This window comes from Meleagris gallopavo, chromosome 2 (assembly GCF_905368555.1).
Source record: "Meleagris gallopavo chromosome 2, MGAL_WU_HG_1.1, whole genome shotgun sequence".
NCBI lineage: Eukaryota > Metazoa > Chordata > Aves > Galliformes > Phasianidae > Meleagris > Meleagris gallopavo.
The window spans coordinates 99472523-99498795 of record NC_139405.1 but is presented as its reverse complement, the minus strand read 5'-3'; the positions used below and the strand labels follow the sequence as shown (position 1 = coordinate 99498795).

The 26273-nt window shown below is 36.7% G+C and overlaps 1 long non-coding RNA gene across 5 annotated transcripts in view; it reads left to right on the top strand.

Annotated features, from left to right (window-relative positions):
• The window catches only part of LOC146545101 (uncharacterized), a 62959-nt gene that overhangs the window by 14078 nt on the left and 22608 nt on the right, over window positions 1-26273 (top strand). The window contains exons 3-5 of one of the 5 annotated variants that reach the window (XR_014881654.1): window positions 5534-5671; window positions 7751-7822; window positions 15383-24954. The exons of 1 other annotated variant lie outside the window; for it this stretch is intronic. This is a non-coding gene — a long non-coding RNA (uncharacterized LOC146545101). 3 more of the 5 variants (XR_014881653.1, XR_014881651.1, XR_014881655.1) reach the window with 3 other exon arrangements.

Here is a 26273-nt window from a genome sequence, read left to right as displayed (position 1 = left end):
AGGGTTAGTGTGGACCAGAAATAATTTCCACAGACAGTTTACCTTCAGCATCTTTGTATCTTTGTTTTGTAGCCCAAATACTGCCACATCATGCCAAAAAATCTAGTCCTGGTTTGCTTTATTGGTCGGTGTAGAGGTTGCTACAATGCATAGTCACCTTCCAGCATTCATAGAAAGTTTGTGCTTTCAGGCACAAGATCACAGAATCATAGATCGTTTGGATTGGAAGAGACTTCTAAGGGCCATCTAGTCCAAGCCCTCTACAACAGACAGGGACATATACAGTTCCATCAGGTGCTCAGAGCCTGGTTCAGCCCCCTTACTGCTCTGTAAATCAAAGCTTGAGGAAATAACAGTATTTTCCTTTTTTGTTCTCTTTTACTATGTACATACAATAATAACAGTATTATCTACAAGTCAGGGAAATACATTATCTATACTGACAATTTTAATGTTACTGTGTTGTTTCTTTCGTTAATGCAAACTTTTGATGATTCTCTCTCCTGAAGAACTTCCCTTTGGGGATTGTGCTGTATGTACCTGATTTATTTCTTTATGGTATGTTTTCCGATATTGAAAGAAATGTGATTTCTTTTTTACAGCTCAGTAAGAACAGAACAGTGTATTCATTGCATGTTTGTTGATCAGTTATGCTAAGATACACTTTTATGTTTGGGTAATATTTTGATTTATAAGCCTTTTTTCCTTTCTCATATTTCTGATCTAATAGCATCTTGCTGAAAGACAGACTGTAAAAGGAGAAAATTTTAAAAGTGTTGTTGGAACAGAAAGCAATATTATTTTCTGTTGATAAGCTACAGGGGAAAAGGTTACTTGGGGAAAATCTACTCAGAACATTCTTGATATCATAAGTATATCCTAGGGGTTGTAATTATGCAATTCCTGAAATGTTTTGTGGAGTATTTTGGTTTATGTGTTATCCTAGTGTCCTGTAAATGTTTTGGTTAGACAGGGCCTAAGAGAGATCTCACCAGAAGGTACACTTTTCAGGAGGAGCATAGTTACTTCCCGGGCCAGTATTCATAACTGTAATGAAGTGCCAATGCTCAATGAAGACATGAACATAGATATCAGGAAAAGTGATCTGTCCTGAAGAAGCAACTTACCCCTTACTCTTCCTTGGCACTCAAATCAAATCCATTTGGTATCCTAGAGGGAAAACAAGGAATGCAAGGCAGAAACTGCTCTAGGGTATTTGTCTACAGCATGTGACACGAGATACCTTTTGAATGCACGCAACTTTCTTTACTGAAGTTTTTAAAAAATTAGAAAGAAGAAATATACTCTGTAAATTAAATACTTTAGGGACTGCCTTCCGGCTTTGAGGCAACCTGACATAGATGGTTTGTATCTGTATCACTAAATTCTTTCACCTTCTCAAGAAGTTGGCTGAACTATCTTACTCTTAGACGATCCTCATCCCCAGAGCATGCTAGGAGATGAGCCATAGTTAAGGAACTGAACAATCTACTTTGAGCAGCATGTTGGAAAAGATGTCATCCAAGGACCTCTTGTAACCTAAGTAATTTAATAAACCTATGTTTATCTGCAAGACTGCTTGCTTATATGGACTGCGGGCCTGTCAGTGCCCTAATAAATAGTTTAATTCAATGGAATAGGGTGTATAGATCTGTCATAGATCTGTCATTTCATACACAACAGGGAAAAAGAATGTTGAAAAATGTGTTGTTAAAACTGATCCTTTCTTGGGTGTAATTTTTATTTCTGTCATTTAATACTTTCTGATCAAATATATTGCTCTGAAATTTCTGAGCATCCCTGATAATAACACAATTTCTTGTTCTTCAGTACTATAACCATTTCTCTGACAAATGGGGAAGCCATGAGTTATAACTCATTTTGTGAGATTGAAGGTACAGAGAGTGAAGGTGCAGAGACTTGTCCTTGATATCATTCAAGATAACTTAAGTTCAAAGTTGAACCAAATATCACTCCAGGAGTAATTACCTTTACAATTTTAGTAGGCTGCAGTCTTGACCTATGAATTACAATTTGCTTTGAATTGCAATAAACATGCATGCATACAGAAGTTGTGCACGAAAACAAGTTGTGATTCCATTCAGCCTAAGAGTATCACTTGCACCGAAACTATAAATGTAACTTTAACATATGGGGCCATAATAGAACACTCAGCATGCCAGGGCTTTAGTAGCAGCACATCCTAGAAGCTACTAATTTATTTATATTTTTAAAGTCAGCAAAATTTAATTAAATCAGATCATAGAAATTTTAAATTTTTAGAAGTCTTATAGTAAATAATATTACTATTCCTGATGTTAAGAAATTGCTTAATATTATTGTTGGCCTTTGCTCTCACTTATTTTGGCATCCAAAGTTTATTATTTAGTTAAGTTGCCTGAAGTCCCTCTGTATTAAACTGAAATAAATGTGTACATTCTGATAATGATTTGTCACATCCTAAAACCCATCTGATGGGTCAGAGGAATTGCCTTCTGGAAATATGTGTCCCTTACTAATGATAGTGGACAAGAGATCAAGGGATTTATTCAGATTGCTTAAATAAATGTTAGTCAAAGCAAGGTAGATGAATCCCATTCTTCATACTGATTCAGAGAAGCCACTATGTAATATTACTAGCATAATGCTATATTTGCATTATATAATCTTAAATATTGTGTAAGGTCATTAATCTTCTTTTTGTGCTAAACCTAGTAAGCCCACAACAAGCTATCTTGTTTAAGAGGTGCAATTACTTAATGAAACAAGTTTTTTTCTCTAACTGGGGATTTGATCGCTGAATTCACATTAATTTAGCATCTCTTGCCATTTTTTGAGGAACAGAGTGACAGAAAGAAAAGCAAATCAGGAGGAAAACAATATCCATCGTGATCTGTGTAAACTCCTGGGGAACCTCAGGGCAGTCAACATAATCTCTGCCTCAGGGAGTTCCACACTCACCTATTCTATCATGCCAGGGATGTTTCTATTTAGTTGCTGATTTGACTTACACTAAATAATAGGAGGAAGTTTTTTGCACAGAGGGTGGTGACGCACTGGAACAGGTTGCACAAGGAGGTTGTGGATGCCCCATCCCTGGAGACATTCAAGGTCAGGCTGGATGTGGCTCTGGGCAGCCTGGTCTGCTCGTTGGTGACCCTGCACATAGCAGGGAGGTTGAAACTAGATGACCATTGTGGTCCTTTTCAACCCAGGCCATTCTATGATTCTATGATTCTATGACAAATCAGTGGCTCCCATTACTTGTAATGTGAGCTACTGACTCTTCCTTTCCTGAAGGGATTCCCATAGGGACATGATGGAGAAGAAGTATACAAACAGATAGGAAACAAAGAGAATGAAAAGAAAGTGGCTTACAGCTTTTTCAGACCAGAATTTAATAATGCATGTTGTACACTAACAAATCAAGGGGAAGAAGAGCATACTTACATGTCATGAAATCATAAAAAAATACTGGAGTCTAGTTATTCGAATATTTGGACAGTCAGAGCTGTCCCAGGCTCCCTTGTCACTATGCATAAAGCTCAGGTTGGAGAACTGCATGCCAACCATGTTACCAAACATCTGCTTCTTTGGAAAGATCTGTTTTTGTTCCTTTCTGGTTTAGATATTTAGAGCTTATAAAACAAAGTTCTTTATATAAAAAATATATATATAAAATCAGTAGTTCACACAGATAAAGTTATTAATGTGACTAAAATAGTCTTTCAGCAATATTGATGGGACTCTTTAGGACCTTTTAGCAACAAGCCTGATAGCAATGACTTGCTTAGAGTAGCATATTTATTAAAGAAGGTTAAAAAAAATATTTAATTCTTGTTTACCAGCAAATAAGGCACTGTTACCACATAATATTTAGTATTTAAAAATAAAGCCACATTAAATCTATATTATGCATGAAGTTATTTAGTTAGCAGGTGACTTTCATTGTATAACTGTAAATGAAATTATCCATAGCTAGATGCATTTCTAGGGCTTTCCTACAAGGACTGGATCTTGACCTAAGCTGATTATATATTTTTATCATTAGCCAGGAAGAAATAAAAAATAATTACTGATAAAGTCTGTGAGATAGAGAAGTAAATAATGTAGAAGGCATGCTGACTGCTTAGCAATCACTTTTCAGGGAGGCACATAAAGGTCATCTGTGAAGGCATTTATAATTTAAACTTTGCCAACAGTATGGATTTATCTCGTGTTGAAGACTGACTGAGCCTCAACCATTTGCCAAGGATGAGAGCAGACTTAATACAGTCTTGTTGGTAAAAGTAGGAAAATGTGAAGTAGCAAGCAGAACATCCCTCTATTTTAGAGACAGTCACAGCTATGACTGAATACTCACTGAAATACTTGCTTTACATACTATATCTTCAACTTTAAGCAGAAAGTTGAGAAATTCAAGAATGTCTAAGAAAGATTCATTTGGATTCATGATTAACAACAAATGTAGTATCTTTGACATGTAAAGTTTCAAGAGAGGAAAAAGAAATGTGGTTACATAAGAGCCTCCCATTCAGAAAGCACCTAGCAAATACGCTGAATTTGCTTGTCTGACACTGGATAAGTTCAGTCATACTTTAGGAGTGAGGATATTTAACCAACTTACAAAGGGACATGGAAGACTTATTTGAATGGAACTTACATTAAAGATTGATACACTTTTCTACATAAATTACACTTCAATCACAGATACTTGATTTAAAAAAAAAAGATTCTAGTAGTTGTTGTGCACAAATGTAAGAGGTGAGAATCAATAACCCTCTCTGTATCTAAAGTCCTACTATTACTGTCCTACTATCCTATTTCTGGAATGGGGAGAGAAATCTGCTCTAAATGTAAGTTCCCTCTTCCTTCAAGACGTAATTCAGCCTTGATAATTTGCCTAAGTAAAATCCTATCATCTTTCACTTCCCCTAATGAAATCAGTAACCTGCTTGCAGAACCTCTGCAGAACCCTTTGACACCAAACTCAAATACAACTGAGTACAACAAAGCTTATGTTCCTCCTGCTTTGATCAGTGCGTGCTGTACATTCTTCTAAGGAACACAGCCTTTGGGCCCACACAGAGCTCATTGAAACTAATCAGACATTTGTATTTCTACATATGAATTGTTCACCATGCAGTTATTCCTCATAATCAATAACAAGCAGAATATTGGAGAGATCAGAGTTAAAAAGAATGTATTTGAATTTGGCATGATTGCAGCGAACAACTGACAAATTCACCTATACTAGTTTACTCTGCTTCTTTTTAACACCAGACCTTCTTTTGTCTATACCCTTTATGTTCATTTGATTGCTATCTGGAACTGTTGCAACATTCAGGATTGGTTTCTGATTATGGCAATTTGATTTTCCCCACGCTTGGCTAATTGCATCTCTCATTTCTTACAGATCACTATGAGAACAGATGACAACAGAAATCAGAAAAAATATTTTTTGCAGTCCCAGGAATCCAAACTCACATCAAATTGCTGATTTTTTATTTTATTTTACTTTATTTTTTTCCAGGAGACTGTTTAAATGTATGTTTATTTTACTGAAGATGCTATCAAAAGAGACATTTTCAAGAAGGCCATACAAACCTGGAAATGCACATACCATTACAATCAGTTGTGATTTTAGGAAGATCTAAAAACACTGTAAAATGTAAGCAACCACTACTCTAAAGTGGAAAGCTCTTCTGTATCCAGTATCTATAAGGAGAGCTCTTTTATGTAGTCACCTAAATCTAAGGCCATAATTTTGTGATTCCTTCAAGCCAGCATGGACTGTACTGAAATGAAGACTGAATGCAAATGAGATTATTTCGTTTTGTAATCTGCCATAGGCTCAATCATGTATAGACATTAGCATAAAAGAAAAAATGCTGTATTTTCTGTGTGTAGCTCATGATAACAGGATATTCAGCCCTTCTTCTAGATGATATTCAGGAGATGATCTTTCAGTCTCTCTTTTCATACTTGAATAGTTTCTTTCTTATACATTTTTCATTGAGTTTATCTGCATAGTCTTGAATTTGAATTTCTGAATATGGATAAAAGTCATATAATTGAAAATGGGGCTAAATATCATGTAGCCAGTTATGTAGAGAAATACACGGCATGTGAAAAGATTGGCAAATGTTGTGAGTAGAGTGAACTTTGAATGTCTGTGCTATCTCAGAACCATAAATCTGTCTTTTCAAACTCTTGTCCAGTCAATCAGGAAAGCTATTAAAGACGACTTGGTTCTGACGATGCAAAAAAAGCCTATATGAAAAGAATCAAATCCAGTAAATTGAAATAGACCTAGGCAGAACAGTACAGACAGTAAGAACTGATCAATAAGTCCAGAAACAGCAGAATAACAGGCAAAGCCATTTCTGAGCTGCTGTGTGTAAACATGAGCTCAATTTGCAGTTTCATATAGGTTTTGACACAGCCAGGATACCTTTACACTACCTTGCCTATAAAGAAGAGCACAAAGCACTTCTGACAAACCATTGCTTCTATCCATGATTTTAGTAAATCAGGGGATGTTGGTGAAATGTTTGCATCCGTTTGTATCAACTAGTGCATCTAATGGTTTTATAGTTTACAGTTTGAGATTTCACTTTGAGAATGTTAATTTTGAGGAAATTGTTCTTTTCTGTCTTGAAATTGAGTTAAAATTTGTTTTGAGTTTCTTTTAATGTCTAAAATGTTTTAGAGGATAAAGTCTACAATATATAAGGAAGTGTAGCTAATGTGCTCTGGCATAGACATGTATCATCTAAAGTTTGCTAGATGCATCCCATATTTTTAGGTGAGCTTTGGATCTCTCCTTTCATCAAAATCACCTTGAATAATATCATTAAATACTGTGGAAGAAGCATTAATCCAGAAATTGAATCTATGGCAAAAAATAAATATATAATTATTGCTACTGAAGTGCAATTGAAACTTGGAAACTATCAGATGTAGTTTAATCTGTATTCTGCTGAGTATAATTACTTTGCCATAAGCAAGGCATGAAGGATGCAGCAGCCTATGTTTGTCTTTAGTGAGATATTCATTTGAAGGGCTTAGGTCCATCAAAAAAATAAAAGAGGCTGCAGTCACATAATAAAACGGCATTATTCTCAACACATTAAACTTCAGAAAGGATCTTCCATATTAAAAAGACATGTTCTGTGATACAAAGCGTAGGGAAACTTTATGGTCCGCAATAAAACTTCGCATTCATCCATTTGCAGAAAGCACATCATTTAATACACTTTATTGACTGTATTCTTAGTTTTACATTCTGCAGTTGAAGATACATTTTTCCATGCTGACTAATGCTTTGTGCTGCAGGATATTGGAGCCCAGTGCACCATGCAATTAGAATGCCAGTGCAATTGTAACTTATGCAATTTAGATGTGAAATTTTATATGTAATAACAAAACATTGCACACTAATTATGTTCCACTTCAAAATTCATCACTATTGGAATCATTCTTTTATGAAACAAGATAAAAATAGAACAAGAAAGAGAATGAACACAAAAAAGTACTATGCCAGTAGTATTGTACTGTTATCTAGCAGGATCTGTGGATGAGAAAGTAAAAATATAATATCCTTTTGGAATAATTAAGCCACACACATTTAACATTCACACGTGACACAGCCACAGAGAAATTCTATGCATGTTTACCAAGTACTATTTTTCACAAATTGTCAGCTGAGGAAAATAAATCATGCTCTGACCATGTTCTCTTCTTTCAGGTTCAGGTATGCCCTCCTGCATTCATCTTTATTACTGCCTTGAGGAAACTTTCATGAATCCAACAAATGAGGGTGAGGCTGCTCTAGACTGTGCCAGCATCTACTAATCAACTGTGAAACTGTTGCTGTGGTCACAGAGCTCACTCACACACCTAGCCAGATTTTGTATGCGTGGTTTTCACTGGGTATTGGCCTCAGAGGCATAGACTGCACTGACAAAAGAATCAGAGAATCATAGAAAGGCTTATGTTGGAAGGGAACTTAAAGATCATCTACTCCCAACTCCTTACCACAGGTAGGGTTGCCACCCACCAGATGAAGGTGCCCAGAATCCCATATAATCTGGCCTTGAACACCTTCAGGAATGGGAGACCCACAACCTCTCTGGGCAGCCTTTGCCAGTGCCTCACCAGTCAGAGTAAAAGATTTTTTCCTGCTATCTAACTTAAACCTCCCCTCTTTTAGTTTAAATCCATTCCCCTTTGTTCTATTGCTATCCGACCATGTAAAAAGTCACCCCCTCTCCTGCTTGTACGGTCTGTTCAAGAGCTGAAAGGCCACAATGAGGTCTCCCAGAAAGTTTGAAGATTGAATCAAATTGCTTGATTAAATTTAAGGTAGGAACATAAGATCTTTTTTCCAGCTTTCAAAGACATGTAATTTTATCCCCTTACTCTATTTTGAATTTATGCCCACATTAATTATCTAAATCAGACATTCAGACATATTACTGTTTAGAAATTTTAGGTCCATAATTTACTGAAATTAAGGCGAGCTGATGTGAAGTTGTCTGCATCTTGAAAGATGAAGAGCATTATTTTACATATGTCTTCAAATAATCTGACTTTTTTGATGGCCATCAGGACTGTCCATCCCTCCTTTTCTATTCCTCTTCCCCTTTCCCTCTCCCTCTCCCTCTCCCTTTCATGAAAGAGTATTTATTAATTGAATTATTACACTTTTCAAAATAAATTATTTTCGAACTGTGAGGAAAACCAGGAAGAGATGCTGTAAAGGTTCCAGTACTATATCGAGCAGCAGGATTACCGTTTCAGTCTCTATTAGAATTTACTCTTGTCCACAGAAACAGTCCTTTGATTTCAGACTTTAAAAAAAAAAAAAAAAAAAAAAAAAAAAAAAGCTTACTGGCATGTTGAATTACAAGGGTTTTTGTAATATCAGCTCTTTAACAGTAAAGTTCTAAGGGAATGGAGGAGTAGGTCAAGAAAACACAGCCTTGTATTTTCACCCATATGATAAATAACCTTAAGGTTTATCCTTTAGCAAAAGCACCTGTCAGTAGCTGCAGAATTTAAATTCAATTTCCCTGGTCATTACAGATAAATTTGAAAAGCCAGATGTCAAGGCAGGTGCCACGTTATATTCAATAATAAGTTAATGGCCCTTGAAATGCAGAAGCAGTATGTCAGCCCTACCAGCTCCCTTCACACCCAGCTCTCACTCTTCCAGACTTATATCTTCCTCTGTGCTTCCACTGCTTTTATTAAGATCAACAACTGATGCTGTTTTTTTGTTTAGAGGAACTAACATATAATGCTACATCATTTTAATGTTCATCATCTCTGTGACTTCATGATTGTGAAACTTCAGTTCTACAGATATTTTTTCAAACAGAAAAATGAGATCTCTGCTCTGCAGAAAACTCCATGCATTATTAAGCATAGTTGTGCTTCATTTATTAAAATATTTCATTTAAGCCAGATTTGTATGGCCTTTTATATTTTCTGCCTTATGAGATGTAGAAGGCTTTTTGGAATGCTAAAAAGAGAGTCCATTTACACTGCAGGTGCTGGACCACTTACTGGTTTGACCTGCAACATGGAATTGCAGGTGCAGTTTGTCTTTTTAGTTCATAAAACATCAGTTCAGTGGTCACCCTCTTTTGACTCTCTCAAATACTTCATCAGGTGGCAGCAGTGTTTCATGACAGGCAGCAGAAAGACATGGCACATATACTGCAGGAAATGACAAAGGTACTAACAAAGTGGGTAGGATTTTTGAATGCTGTCATCACTTGTGACATTCTCTTCATATTTAAAGAAATGAATATCCCTGCCTGTAAGACCATAGAATAAATCAGATCTTTGTAGCAAAAAAGCATCCTCAGCAAGTAGAAGAATTCAACTATCTGTGAGTTTTTTTTTGTTTTTTTTTTTTGCAAGCTGAGCATCAATATTTTTCACTTAAGGTGAAGATAAACGAAATATTGTTAGTTTTACTTATCAAGTTTTTTTATTTATCAATATATAATATATACTTATTTATCAAGCTTTGCTTAGTATATTCATGAAATTATATATATTAGGGATAATTATCATATAAATGTTTAAAAACTGAATGTCCCCAAATCTGTGGGACAAATGGAAATATCGGCCATAAAAAGCAAAGTTTTCTTCAAACTTCCTAAACATAGGACTTATGGAATCATAGAATCATAGAATGGCCTGAGTTGAAAGGGAGCGCAATGATCATCTAGTTCCAACCCCCTGCTATGTGCCAACCAGCAGACCAGGCTGCCCAGAGCCACATCCAGCCTGGCCTTGAGTGCCTCCAGGGATGGGGCATCCACAACCTCCTTGGGCAGCCTGTTCCAGTGCATCACCACTCTCTGGGTGAAGAACTTCCTCCTAACATCTAACCTAAACCTTCCCTGTCTCAGTTTAAAACCATTTCCTCTTGTCCTATCACTGTCTACCCATGTAAATAGTCGTACTCACTCCTGTTTATATGCTCCCTTCAAATATTGGAAGGCTACAATGAAGTCTCCCCAGATACTTTTCCAAGCTAAACAAGATCCAGTCCTGAAACCATGCTTCCTGCAGGTTGCTGATGATAAGGTCAGTGTCTTCTCCAGTCCCTGCCACCTGCTCTTTTTTCTTTCATTGCAACAGATTTAGCAATTGTGTGAACATCAGCCAGACCAGCTGGTGTGTTAGGAGGCTTTGCCAACATAAAGGGATTGCAAATGTGTGACCTGTGTGCTGAATCAGGCCAGTGCTGAATCAGAAACCTTCTCTGTAACATCAGGAAAGGCTGTCCTAAAGAGGAATCAGTGTATAAAGCCTCTATACTCTGATTACAACGGAATATATAAATTTTACAAAGATGTACATGCTCACAGACATACACTATTTCTAGGGCTGTCTTCGTTTTGCACAAAGCCTCTGAATCTTTCATGAAGGCTCAGAAATTGCAATAAAACACTTGACTTGTTTGCATGGTCTTACCAGGTAAATCTGTTTGTCCACAGGAGTTGTATATGGTTCCTTTCACCAGCCTATTAACAGCAGTTGAACACAATTACTTGTTGGTACAGTCACCAGAAAGAAAGAAAAACTGTCATTTCCAGTGATTTGAAAGGGAGAAGGCTCCTGCCATTTATTTATTAATACACTGATTCTGAAATCTTCTAATCATAACTCTTCAATCATCCTCATGGAAAACTGTTTATGTAAACAATTCTCATGCAATTCTGTCATGTAGAAAAGATCGGTAGGTTTTATTTTAATTTGATTGACTTAGAGTAGAGAATACAAAAAGGGCTAAGGCTGGGCAATCTTTATTCACTCCATAAGCATTTACCCACATCAGTAATCCCAGCTGTGCACTCTCCGAGGGGAAGAGATGCAGCATGGCCTCAGCTGGTCAGGCACAGTGCTCTGCAGCACCAGTACTCTGAGCTCTGCAGCAGCTGAGACTTCAGAAAACTTACTCCTCAGAAAATGCCAAAGTTACTTTTGCACATTATGTCAGAGAAAAAATGTAAGAAAAAATGTAAGAACATATATATAAAATTCTCATCATAGAAAAGAAAAATTGTTCAGATCCAACAAAAAATCAGTTCTCATTTCAGTGATTTCAGATTTGAATGGAAACTGTTTAAAAGTTTAAATAATTTCCTTCATATATTTTAAACACTTTTTTCCTTTCACATTCGAATGAAATGAACACACTCGCATAAGTTTGGAGTTTGACAAGTTACTTTTTCTGGTCAAAATGGTCCATTTTAATGTGTTTTTCCATAGTCATTGTTATATTTTTAGCTAAAGGATGAATCAAAATGACAGCCATAGACTTTCAGTGTCATTGAAAGTTTACATAACTTTCCTTGAAGTCTATTCAGAAGACAAAAATGAATAGTTTCATTAAAAAAAAAAAAAAAAAAAAAAGGAAAGAAAAGAGTATTCCATGATTGTGGAATGTTTCTGCTTAGCAAGGCAGAAAGAAGAAAGGGCCATAAAAATTATTTATGCATTTCTTCACCTAGCCCACATTTTAAAAGAACTGGGCAATTATCTTCTTTGGCAACCTAGAGACTTCAGATTTTGACTTCCTGGCTTCTCTCTGAAAGATGCAGATAGCAGCTCATGCTATTTTAGGCAGCTTATTTTGGAAATGTCGATTTCAGTTATATTTCAAGTACAATAACATTATTTTTCAGTCTGGTATATTTCCAGCAATAATGATAATAACAACCAGCAATAATGATAATAACAGCAATGATCACAATAATGGGTTCAGGTCAGATGTCTGTTCCTATAGAAAAGCCCACTGGATCTGAGTGAGATAGAAGAATCCCATGCAATATCTGCTTTGGTAGCTACATTAGGATACAATTTATTGATGAGTGACAGATAAAAGGAGAAATTCTAGAGCTTTATTCTCACTTATGCACAGACAGAATTATATGTGTCTTCCCTTTTACCTGCATTTTCCTATTTCCTTATTCCTCATATTTCATGACTTCATGTATGGAAGAAAAGTTCTACTATCCTCCTTTAAGGACTGTGTCATCAAGTCACAATGCTGTTTCCCAGAATTTCTGTAGTGGCTTCACAAACTGAGCCTTGAAAAGGACTGCAGCAGCAAATTAAAAAAAGAAAAAAAGAAAAAAAAAAAAGGCACTATAAAAAGAGCAACATAGCCCTTCCATGGAAAAATAAAGAGGTTGGTGTTGTGACCCTCAGAGTTCATGTCACACCACAGCAACCCATCAGACTTGCTCCCGTTACCAATGGGTCTATAATACAGTGTTAGATCTCATCAAGAACAGATATTTATAAGTTTTTCTTAGCAAGGACAGCCCTTCAGGGTAACATTACTATTGATTGCATTACAGTTGCTTTTGTAAATCCTGACTTCCATTTATGTTTTCAGACAAGACGACTTGACGTTATTGTCCATATGTATTTGATAAATTTCTTTTGGAATATGGATGGGGTTGTCTTCCAATCCTGAAGATCTGGACTTAAGTTACGTACATATGGTATATGCAAAACTAAATACACCATGATAAGCAGCAAGACTATGATCAAGTGACCCACCTGGCAGATGATGGAAAGCCTGTTGACATAGTCTACAGCAAAGCCTTTAACACTGTCTCCCACAGTATTCTCCTGGAGAAGTTGGCAGCCCATGGCTTGGACAGGTGCACTCTTTGTTGGGTAAATAACTGTCTGGAGGGCCAGGCCTAGTGAGTGGTGGTGAATTGAGTTAAATCAAGATGGCCAAGAGTGGTGTTCCCCAGAGGTTGGTACTGGGGTCTGTCCTTTTTAATATCTTTAATGATCCAGATGAGGGCAGTGAGGGCACCCTCAATAAGTTTGCAGATGACACCAAGTTGGCAAGAAGTATCAATCTGTCTGGGGATAGGAAGGCCCTACAGAGGGATCCAGATAGGCTGGATAGCTGGGCTGAGTTTCAGGATGAGTTTCAGCAAGACCAAGTGCCGGGTCCTGCACTTTGGCTGCAACAACCCCAGGCAACGCTACAGGCTTGTGGCAGAGTTGCTGGAAGACTGTGTAGAGAAATGAACCTGGGATTGTTGGTTGACGCTCAGTTGAATGTGAGCCAGCAGTGTGCCTAGGTAGCCAAGAAGGCCAATGGCATCCTGGCTTGTATCAGAAATAGTGTTGCTAGCAGGAGCAGGGAGGTGATCATCCTTCTGTACTCAGATCTTGTGAGGCTGCATCTCAAGTACTGTGTTCTGTTTTGTGCCTCTCACTGCAAGAAACATTGAGGCCCTTGATTGTGTACAGAGAAGGGCAACAAAACTGGTGAAAGGTCTGAAGCACAGGCCTTATGGCGAGCAGCTGAGGGAACTGGATTATTTAGTCTGGAGGAAGCTCAGGGGAGACCTTATTGCTCTCTACAAATACCTGAAGGCGGTTGTAGTGAGGTGGGGATTGGCCTCTTACTCCATACAACAAGTAATAGGACTAAAGGGAATGGCATCACTTTGCACCAGGGGATGTTCAAGTTGGACATTAGGAAAAACTTCTCCAAGAGATTGGTCAGGTGCTGGAACGGGCTGCCCAGGGAGGTGGTGGAGTCATGGTCTCTGGAAGTGTTCAAAAAACATTTAGATGTTGTAGTGAGGTACATGGTTTAATGGGAAATACTTGTGATAGATGGACAGTTGGACTGGATGGTCTTGGAGGACTTTTCCAATCTTGGTGATTCTACATTTCCATGGTTCTAATTCCAGATGCTGGAAGTTAGTCATCCATATTCTGAAGTTTGCATAATTGGCCCACATTGAGAAACTCAACTCCATATAATTCTGGGAAGCATTTTGGAAGGTTGCGTTTGTTAGGAAATATTCCCAAGAGGTATTTTACTAGATGAATAGATGAATATTGAAGTAGATACAGAGAAAGAGAAGCACTAATAAAATTAATCTTAAACTACTTGGTTTAAATTGCTATCACTCAACTATTCATAAAATTTTAATCCCTTTAAAAAAAGGAAAAGTAATGTACGTGTTCCACCCAGGATGGGGGAAATGGTTGAAGGGTAAACTGTTTACTGCCAAATGTCTTCTTCAGCGTTATTCACTGCAGGAATAGTGCAGAAAACTTTGACATTTATACTGCCATAAAAAAGAAGAAGGAAGCAGATAGCAAACAGAGAAGTTCTTGGGTTGACTTCCAGAAGCATTATTCACCACAGCAATGATCAGTATAAAACTGATTCTTCTCATTTTTATTTAAACAATTACATCTTCCAATGTGATTTTACCCCTTACTCCACATTAACATGAAAACTACCTTTTTCACAGTCTAAACACCCGACTGACTAGAGACAACAGGCAGTGAGCAACATATGTGCATTAGGGCTCCCTGTCTCAGTGGAGACCCAAATTGACTTAATTACCTTTAACCATGGATTCATCCCAGTTAAGTCAAAACTTCCCAAATTCAGAGATTACCTTTAATGTTATATGTGGTTTTTCTCAACAGAAAAGCAATTACCAGCTCTCACCAGTCCATTCTTGGAGTGCTAGCATTCTTTACTGATCAACAATTGAAAAAACTAATGAGAGAAAGGAATGTAAATCAAAATACTCCTATCTGGAAAGCAATGCAATACTTTGAGTCAAATTACACTTCTTGTAAAAGTTGCAGGTATAGAAAAATATTTGTATGTACCAAACCTTTGATTTGGGCTCCCGTTTGGTTATGCAAGCTTTGTGAATCTTGAGAATGTTCCATTCATCATCATAACTGCAGCACTTTCCACCACTAATGAAAAGCTTTCAGATTTATTCTCCACATTACAGAAGAGAAGAGACAAATAGGCTTCCTCCTAATCATCTCACTGCCATTTCAGACACCAAAATCCATTTGGAGTCCCATTGTGGAGGCAGTTACATAGTCAGTACTCTTCATCACTCTGAATCCTCCAGGAATCTGCATTTCCACTGTTGAGTGTGCAAATCATCAGCTCCTCTTCATCGGAAAGATTTCCTCAGCCCTCCAAGCAGCTTCTAGATGGACATGCTTTCCATACAAATCACAGAGTATTTGGCACTAGGTCAGCAAGAGAACAGTTGCGCATGCCCAGGGATTCCAGGTCATCAACAACACTTTCCACTTAGATCCTCCTCCACTTTATATTTAGATAACTCCTTCAAAAAGTTTATTTCACCCGTTTCTAATGAGTATCTTAGCCATGTATATTTGTATATGATGCATGGTACTGGTTTTTAACCCATCTTGTTGAAGATTTGCTGCTGCACTGCCAACATAATAGCAGTCATAGAACAGAAAGTTCTTGGAGTGTCTCACATGAGTTTGCAGTCTTTGTATTTTACAGTAAATAGAAAAAAAAAATGCATTCATTCATTAAATGAACATGTACTCCTTTCTCCTTCCTTTTTCTTCTGAGTGTTCTAATGACTCAACATGGGCTCAGCCACCTTCTTACGTGCTCTCTTTCAGTTCCTTATCTCCTTCATCTTTCACTACTGTTTTAAAAATAAGGACTGGAAAAGTATTTGGAAACGTATGGGGATTTTAAATCCCCATATGTTGGTGTTTTCTCAGAGTTTAAATCTGTTTCTGAATTCCTGGGGTAAGTGCAGTTACCAATGAGCAGCAGCCTGCTGATTTTGCCAAGAAAAGCAAAGTTTTCTGAGGACTCGGGAGCCAACACATCTCTTGTTTGAATCTAAAAAAATGACTGACAGGCAGAAAGTTTAAAAATATCAGTCTTTATGCTTTTCTATGTGTGTTATGAGAAAAAAATATAGCAAATACTAAAGTTTAAAGCATCTGAAACTTAGTACAGATCTGAGTAATTTTTGTCTTCATGAACTATTTGTTGTGGGGTTTTTTTTTTGTTGTTGTTGTATCTTTTTACTATTTTCAGAAGGTCAAAAATTCTATTGTTCTTAACAAATATACTTAGAAACTCGGTCCTTGCTGGCATCCTCAGGACTACCTGTTTTTTTTTTTTATTTTTCAGCAGCACTTTCAGATAAACTTTTGGAGGAAAACTGATGATTTAGGGAGAGGAAAATAATGATTTTCAACTATACTGCTTATGTACTATTTTTTAATTTCAGAAGCCTTATAGTACAGTTGGGGAAAAAGCACTGATTATTAAACAGAGTTGGATGAAGCTTTGACACTTTTGGCCAAGTTTATGTGATATATTTCAGAATAGTACAGGTTTCCCCTTAGTAAATTACATGGCACCTATTTCCCCTGATAGAGAAATTGGCCATTCTGGTAGGAGTAAGAGAACTCCCCTTCTGAGACAGAAATGTAATGAGAAAGATCTCATGTTTCTCTGAAATTTCAGTTGTATCGGAGATTAAGCATCACTCTGTTTAAGTACACTGAATTTCCATCTGAGTAATTGGCAATAGCAACCTAAACTTAGCTGTGCTTGAATAAATAACTTCTATGCTGCTAGTTTGAGAGTCGATAATTCTCTGACAAGTACAGCTGCAATTAAAAATACACACAGGCATTCACTTATCCAAAACGAAAACATTTACCTTCTGCAGGATTCAGCTCTAACTTAAAGAAATCCTCATCTGTGCTTGATATTCCATCTGGTTTATGGTTCTTTTTTACCCAAGACAAGGCTGGCTATCATTGCACACTTCTGTGACTTTTGTTAACCCAGACCTGTCCTAAAAATTCCGTTTTGCATTTGTATGGTTTAAAAATATTTTGCAACAATTTAAAAAGGAATTGTGAATTCTACAAATTTTGAAGTCCTAAATCAATGTAAAGGGTTATAACTCCCTCTGTAATACGTTATAAACTTAAACAGTTGAGATAATGAAATACAGAATTTTCACCTAGAATCCATCCTGAATAAAGAGTCTGGATGTATGTTTTGATACTATATTGCTAACATACTGGTTTTATCTTTTAAGCCAAAACTGCTCTGTCCCATCATCCAGAATTTTATTAAAGCAGGTGACATGCTCTGAGCCCCCAGACTGCTTGCTTTCAGGAGAGAAGGGATGTGCCTCTGTGGATAACTGACTCCCACTAGCAGTTTTTTATAACAGCATTGCAGAAGCCAGAAAGATGATTAAACTGCAGATCTAAGTGAAGTATTCTCAGCTGGCATTTCTCTAAATATATACATGGGACATAATAAGACACCATCTAATTTGAAGGCACTTTGCTTCCAAGAGGCTCCTTAGCCTTCATGTATCCCGAAGTCTTTTCTGTTCTGTTCCTGTGCCTCAGATTGTCTTAAACACACAACACAAAAAGTAGTTTCTGTTCATTTCCTTTTTCACTCTTGCAGTTCAAACTTTTCCCATTTGTATGAGGTCGTAGTATCATCATGATAATTAATTTCTGGTCATGTCACAGCTTCATTCATTAGCACATATGAAAAGTAAAAGCCATTCTGTGTCATTACACACAATGTGAAGTGGAGTGGTCTGCACAGAGCCTACTAGAGTGTGAGGACACGTAGCACTCAGGACTCATAATCTCAACAATTTCTTTGATAATTGCATGGGTCAATAAAATACTGCATGATAGAAACGTTCAATCTTCATAGCATAGGACAAATTAATATTCTTTTAGAGCTTCAGTTCTGCTGCTATCTCTGTAGCAGCCCGTGGCAGAACTCCTCATTAGTTTCAGTGAGTATATTATTTTTCTTAATTGGAAATTCTTAAACATTTTAGTCATAGGAATTAAAAGGTAACAAAAAGAAAAGAAATATTGTGCTATTAGTTTACATGCTCCTGGCTGGAATAGGAAACTGGAAGTTATAGTCTTGGTCTAGCATTAAGTAGATAGTAGTGTACTGTACATCATACAGGAAACTCAGAATTAGCTGTGGATAAGCAAGCAAGAAAAAATCAGAGTGCAAGAGAAAGGGTATTTAATCACCCACTGGAGCTAAGAAAGGCAGTCTGCTGAAACAATTAGGAATCTTTCTGCCTTGTGCAGAACTTTAATAAGGAACTGAATTCCAAACTGTGAGGTCATAAGGCTGTCAGGAGGAGAAAATCTCCAAATACAGAGGGTTCTGGTGAAAGATTGGACCCCTTTTAGTTGACAAGATAAGTTATACGGAGAGCTGAGAGCATGAGACCATGACATACTCCATGTAGCAGAAGAAGTTTGGCTTCTGTTGCAGGAAGGACTTTTGCCTTCTACAGCTCTACACATCAGTAATTCCCTAACAGAAATGATGGATTTGGATCTTTATCTATGAAAGCTTATAGAGAAAAATGAGAGGCAGAAATATAATAACTTTTAGCAAAGAAACAAAAAAGCTGTTGGAGATATCAAACATTTGTAGTTTTGGCTACAGATGTATATCATACCTAAAGATAAATAGACTGTTCAGCTAAAATGGTGTATGCTGCTACATTTTCTTGTTGTTGCATGTACTTTTATGTTTGTCCTACAATTTTTTCTCCTTACTTAAAGTGAGGCTTATTCCAGCTAGCTGAAGGTCAGAGTCCATCTCATCTAACTCCATCTTGATTTCAGGTGTTATGTGGACATCTGATCATATTCCCCTCTGTATTTTTTTGGTAGAATGTCACCCAATCCAACCATGGCAAAATGTCTTGTACAACACAACTGTTGGAATAGGAGAGTAGGTGCACGCCAGAGGTCTGAGCAGAACATCCGGAAGTGTTGTTCATTATTTGGTTTACCCAAATGAACTGAGTATCTTGTCCCCACATCACTCTTACCAGATGACACTAAACTGTGGTTAGTTGGAGGTCACCTGTAACTCAATAAGGAGGATGTTTCCGCTCTTCCCAGCAGGAAGGCACAACTGCTCAAACTCTGTTTCTCAGTGTAATAAAGTCTTTGTTGTCTGATGTTGAGAGCTTCTCCCTAAATATAGGAAAGCCATTTATTAACTTTTTTCTAATGACACGCAGAGCTTAATAATAATTAATCACAAATTATTGTGCATTTGTAGTGGCATTGTATCATATGGGAATTATGATTTCATTAAGGCAGGCAGAAATAATCAGTCTTTTTGACAGTTATTGTTATAGACAAGAAGTTCTATCAATCAAAAAAAAAAAAACAAAAAAAACAACCCAAAACTGAGTTTTTTCCTGATTCTGTACCAAATTTGCCTTGGATTTTGGTCCACTTAATGTCTTTCATCAATTTCTATTGTCCTAGTTTAACAAATGGAATCATAAATAATGCAATCTACATCAATTGCACTTATTTGCAATTAGAATTTTTTTTGGTACTCTGTTTTATGAATATTTAATAAACTGTGTAACCTTGATGGAAGGAGTGCAATTTAGAGGGCTATAATGAATATTTAGAAATTCTTGCTTTGTGATCTGAACTTCTGGTTTTAAATTAACATCCAGTAAATCTCCCTGTACAATGCTCAACTCAGCAAGTCTTCTTCTAGAAATACATTGATAATTTCAAGATATGTTTTCTACTTAATTGAATAGAATTAATGTTTTGTTTTGTTTTGTTTTTTTAAGCTTGTAATATACAGGGCCTGGAATTTTAGATAAAGGAAATCTAAAAGTACATATTTTAGAGTTTCTATTTAAACGAAACACACGCAAAAAAATTTACTACCAAATGTACATTTAAGACGTGATAAAAAGACGAACGTTACATATAACTTTTAGAACAGAAGCAATGATTCACTGAGAGTTCTGGACTTTCTTCTTGAAGAAAAGAAAAAAACAGACAAAAGTTCTGTTTTATTCTGTCTAGTACTTTACAATATCTTTAAGTATACTATCACAGGGGGAATACTAACATGCTGCTATGGATTTTCAGCATCTACCAGTCTTCTAGAATAAAGAGAAATGGCAAGAAGGCAGTTGTCCAAAAAGAAACATGCATACGAGGCACTCTCTTCCAGTAATATGAAATCTCATCATCCAGTGGTCACTTAGTCTGAAGACTAAGGCATGTATTTCTGAAATGTGTTCATGGTGCAGGAGAATAGAAGATCAGTACTGGTAAATCTCATTCTGGAGGCAATTGTATACAGTGATACTTCAGAGCTGTGATATTCTGAAGTCTCTCTGTGAAGTGCTATGGATCAGTACCTTGAAAATCAAAAAATAAGTGTAGTGCAGGAGTGTAAAACCTCAGTCATTCCCCGCTCTGCTTTGCTTCAGAATTTTCTCATGAAACTGCTGGATACACAGGAAATTTTTTAGAAAATATGCTGCATTTCAAAGATGCATTTGAGATGTTGGAATAAACTGGAAACGGGAGTCTAGCTAAAGCACAAAATAAAACTGATCTGAATGCAGATCTGAGAGTCCTGATAGACTGCTTAAGATTTGCCAAAGTATGACGTAGTAGCAATCACTGCGTTGGGACTGAAGGGAAGAAGGAAATATCAATCTGAATGAAAATGATTAAAAGTGAAACAGTGATGGGGTGGCCACTTCTAATGTGATCAGTGGAAAAAAAAAAATAATTCTTGAAGAAAATAGAATTCATACTTACTGACAGAAAATGCAATATTTTGCAAACAAACAAACAAACAAACAAAAAACCAACAACACTCAAATTTGATATAAAAAATGAATAACTAACTGTAAAATTGTTTCCCGCAGAGAGCTGGATCTGGGCTGCACATTGAGTACATCTGGTTTCCCCTTTCCATTTTTATGGTCAGGCTATAATTAAACAGCCAAACGGGCAGCTCCATTGCTATTTGACAGGTGTAGGCTCAACCACTGCAGTGCTAATATCCTTCTTTCAGCAGAGTTCCCAGAATTGATAACGTCTCTACAAGCCTATAAGTACCAGCTTTCAGAGTGGAGAGGCTGAATTCTGGTGCTGCCAATAAAAACAACAAACTTGATTCCCAGCAGCCCTTCTTTTATGTTATAATATTGTGCAAGAACCACTATGGCTGCACAGCCTTGAGTGCTCCCTCAAACATGGGCTCATTTGTAATTTAATTATTAAATTACTTTATTTGAGTATTGATTATAAAATAATTTTGAGCTTGTTGGCATCTTATCTGCTATTCTTCTCAACGATGACATAAGCAAATATTTATCTTAGATATGAGAATGTGAATTATCTTGTGGAATATGAACATTTCTGCTTATTACACGTGTTTCAATTTCTTCCTAAGCAAGCTATTACTTTGTTTATCTTTCATTTGAGATTCAAGATAAGGAATAAAGAGAAATGAGCTTGTTTCCCTGGAGCTGTAGATGTTTTTAAGAATGCTTCTTAATGTTTAAGAATTAACGGAAGGTACTTTAAAAAAGACCAAGTTTTGAAAGCACAAGCTGAAAAAGTTGAGAGCTGTGATTCATGGGTCCCAGGTTAGCATTCACACACTGCTGCTGACTTACGTTGCTGTTATTACAGAGTGATGCGAATGATGAAGGCGCTGGTGCTTCATGTTTGGAATAGGAATTTTTGCTTCTTTGTTCTACTTTTAAAAGACTAAACACTGTTAGCGAGGCAACCGACTCAGACCACCGGGGAAACCATACACAGAGTCTTCATTCATTTTCAGCCTTTCTTTGGTCAAACAAGATGTTGTCTCTGCATGTACAGAATTTACATTATCAGTGTAATTTGATACCGCCTAAAAAAGTCTGAAAGGTATATTATCTTCCAAGTTTTATTTTGGGAAGATAGTCAGCTTTCTAAATGAGCAATTTCTGAGGACATTTTGTCTAAGCAGGAAGCAGTGTGTATAATCCCTATTTTTTTCTTTCACCCCTTCTTTTTATGCATCTCAGATATGTAACAGTCCACAAGATAAAGCTAGTGCCGGAGACATTTGTTTTTTTTTCATAAAAGTGAACAGCAATTCAGCTGATTAGAGTCTACTGAATCTTTTTTTCCCCAAAATAACTATACGGTTTATGTGCTTATAAGCTGTAAAGTCTGCTCAAGAAATTCTCCCAATTGTGTCTAATATTACATTAGTTATTGAAGCATCAAGTAACGATTTTTGATTAGCTGTTTTTCTTTTATTGAAAAAAAAAAATTAAGAAAACAAATAAATACTTCTGAGTTACTTTATTAGAATCTCTAACTGTATTCCAATATGACACTTTGAACAATGGGCATAACTTAAAGAACACCAGTAAAATCAGTACTGAAAAAACAAATACTGCAACAGATTTAATGTAGTGCTGCAAACGGGCAGTTTCTCCAAGTTCTTTGCATTGACATTAGCATTAATAAGGGTGAAATTAGAAAGATTTCTGGCTACGAAGACATATAGAAGTAATGACAATATCTCATTGACTTTGATAGTGTCAGGCCATTATTCTAGGTCTTCAAGCCTAGGCACTCTGGTTAGATGTGTGATGCCATGACTGCAGCCTGTAGAGTCAGGTCTGTCTGAGCTAGCTTCAACCAGCTAGGCATCATTTAAATTGCAGGAGCTTAGAGTACTCAAGGTGGAATATAAGCCCTGATGTTATTTCAGAACATCCACAATTGTGCTGATATCTGTATCTGATTGAGTCCCTTCAGTTATGAAGTTCTCCAAACAACACGGACACCAGAGATGTAACATCTCCAGAGTTCTGATCAGAACAACAGAGTTATTAGAAAAGTCCATCATCTTCTCCCAGTTCATACATCTGAATTTCTCACAAAACAAACCAAGACACTCCAGGGGATCATGCCACTCAGGTCTCATCCTCATAGACTGCTGGAATGGAGCACATATTGCACAGCTAAGGACAAGAGCTGTTGGAAACACAATGAGATGTATTAGACCAATTTTACTGACACAGCCAAAGGGATCACGTCATTGCTTATGGTAGGAAATGTAATTTTTGTACAGAGATTTGCAGACAGACTTGAGTTTCACTCATTATTACAGTTTTCATGTATCACAATCAACCACTGGTATTTTGCATCAGTTCAGCATTAAGAGAATATAAGATGCTGCATGGGCCAATCAGACATTAATCAGATAAGAAAATGCTTGAAATTAGAAATAATTGGCATAAAATTAGTATTATATTTACTCTGTAAGTGAGTTATTTTAGGACATGAACAGACTGCGAACAGAAGCAAAAGTAATACAGAGAAGACTAGCCAGTAAAGTAAGTTATGCTGACAGGGCTAATGCAGTAACACTTTTCAAACTGTACAAACATTTGAAATACAAATAGCCTATTCCCTTTTTTTAAGCACAGTATGTTTTACTCTACAAACATCTTGAGCTCTGGGTTAGCAGAGCATTCAACCATGTGCTTGCCTCTAAATACATGGTTAAATTCTACTTGCCACATCCTAGATTCATCACATTGTAGGTCTAGAAATTCACTGTGTTTGACAATGAAAATGAAAGCATCCCTCTACCCTTGAAAAGTCTATCATTCATCCATCAGTAAAAAAAAATTCACATTTTCGTTTTTTGCATTGACTGTGAATGATGCACTTCTAGTGGGAAAAAATTAAAAATACATAAAAACATACCAAACCCTAGGCAGTATGGGGGAGCCACTTCAATATTCAAAGCTTGTAATAGCATGATGAGTTGGAAAAACCTATTGCAAACTGCTGAAAACAGTAATTTTCTGCTTTGTTTAAAATAGAGGAGGTTGCAATTTACTGGTTTTGTTTTATCAGAAGCAGCAAAGGTTTCTTTATATAAGCCTGCAGACCAAAAGGAGCAGAATCCATGCAAGTCAAAATGTTTCCCAGTCTGATATGTTAAAATACAAGTAGCAAATTAAAATAATAACAATAAAAATTAAAATCACAATCTGAACCAGACCAAGGAACCGCCTCTTACAAAATAAAAAGAAGGGTTGATATGGAGACAAGCATTAACTAAAGAATTCTATAGGAGTGAATCAAGATTCTGTTGTTTCATTCACGTTGCATTCAGAAGAGCAATTTTTTTTTTTTCCAATCAGCATCAAAGAATTATCCTAAAAAACTGAAACCACCCGTAAGTTCCCATATTTCTTGTTAAGTGCTTCAATCAAAAGTGATCATTTTTAAAGACCTCTATGTTCTTCTTCCATATCCTTTTCTGCTTCTGGATTGACTGCACAATACCTTAGCATTTAGGTTTATAATCAATAGGCTTATGTTTAAAATACTTTTGCCCTTCCTAGTTTTATTGCATTTTAATATTTTAAAGCCATTAAATAGACAGTGGTGAAATCTCTCATTATAGAATACGCATTACTCTAAATACATGTTTTTTATTTAGCATTATAGGGCATGCCCTGTCTCCTAATTTTCATTGCTATCATTTCATAGTCTGCATCCCTTTCCCTGTAGGCTACTCTATAACCTTCTAAAGTACATTTGATGTACAAGTATGTCTGAGTTTATTTTCACTGTCTTCTTTAAAGATAGCCATTAAGTGTGCAGTTTCTCTTTCACTAAGACTGTTTACCAAAGATTATAAAATATTTCACCAATAAATTTAATATTGTCTAAAAGTTATATATGTGTCATCTAATTACTCTGTGTTCTAGATCTTGTCTTCTTTTTAATAGAACTGAAGCTCATTGATATTAATTGCAAGTCGGCATTCTGTACTTTTTCCAAACAATTTGCATGCCTTCTGAAATTCGTATTTTCTAAAACATCCTCAATGAAATATGCTGCATAATGCAGTTCAGGATTACAAGTTAGGCAAGTCTTAATCAAAGAATCATAGAATGGTTTTGCTTGGAAGGGACCCTTAAGATCACCTAGTTCCAACCCCCTGCTATAGGCAGGGTCACCCTCCACTAGACCAGCTTGCTAACTATCCAGCCTGGCCTTGAATGCCTGTAAGGTGGGGTCTTCCACAACCTCGCTGACAACCTGTTTCAGTGTTACACCACCTTCACAGTAAAGAATTTTTTCCAAATATCTAGTCTAAAATCTACCCTCTTCCAGTTTACAGCTATTTCTCTTGTCCCGTCACTATATGCCCTTCTAAAAAGTTCCTAACCATTTTTCCTTGTAGGCTCCCTTCACGTACTGGATAAGATCCCCCTGGAGTCATCTCTTTTCCAGCCTGAAGAGGCTCAGCTCTCTCAGTCTGTCCTTGTAGAGGAGGTGCTCCAGCCCTCTGATCATCTTCATTGTAATCCTCTTGCCCCACTCCAACAGCTCCATGTCCTTCTTGTGTTGAGGGCTCCTGAACTGGACGTAGTATACCAGGTAGTGTTGTCACAGGAGCAAAGTAGAGGGGCAGAATCAACTCCCTTGACCTGCTGATCATACTTCTTATGATGCAATTCAGGATATAGTTAGCATTCTGAGCTGCAAGCACATGTTGCCGGCTCATGTTGAGTCTTTCATCAACTGACATCCCCAAACCCTTCTTCTCAGGGCTGCTCTCAAGATTTCGTGCAACCATCCAGTTCCTTATCCAGTGAGTTGTCCATCCATTAAATCTATTTTTCTCCAATTTGGCAACCAGGATGTCATGTGGAACTGTGTCAAATGGTTTGCACAAGTCCAGGCAGATGACATTAGTTGCTCTTAAAGATTAAAATTGATGACTGAAACTGCAATTCTTTTCTGTCCATATGGCTCTTCTCATTTTGAAGTACTAATCAAGTGGCAAACATGTTCAAGTATTCTTGCATTAGTGCAAATAATGTTTCATGTACCACAGACAGTATGTTTATCCCCAGCTTAATCTTCTAACTTAAAAAGGATATCAAAATTGAAGGCATGCTTTTCAGCATTTAAGGGTTTTGACTTGAGTATGAGATGAATAGCCTGGATTTTTTTAATCAGTGAAAACAGAATTGATGGAATTAAAT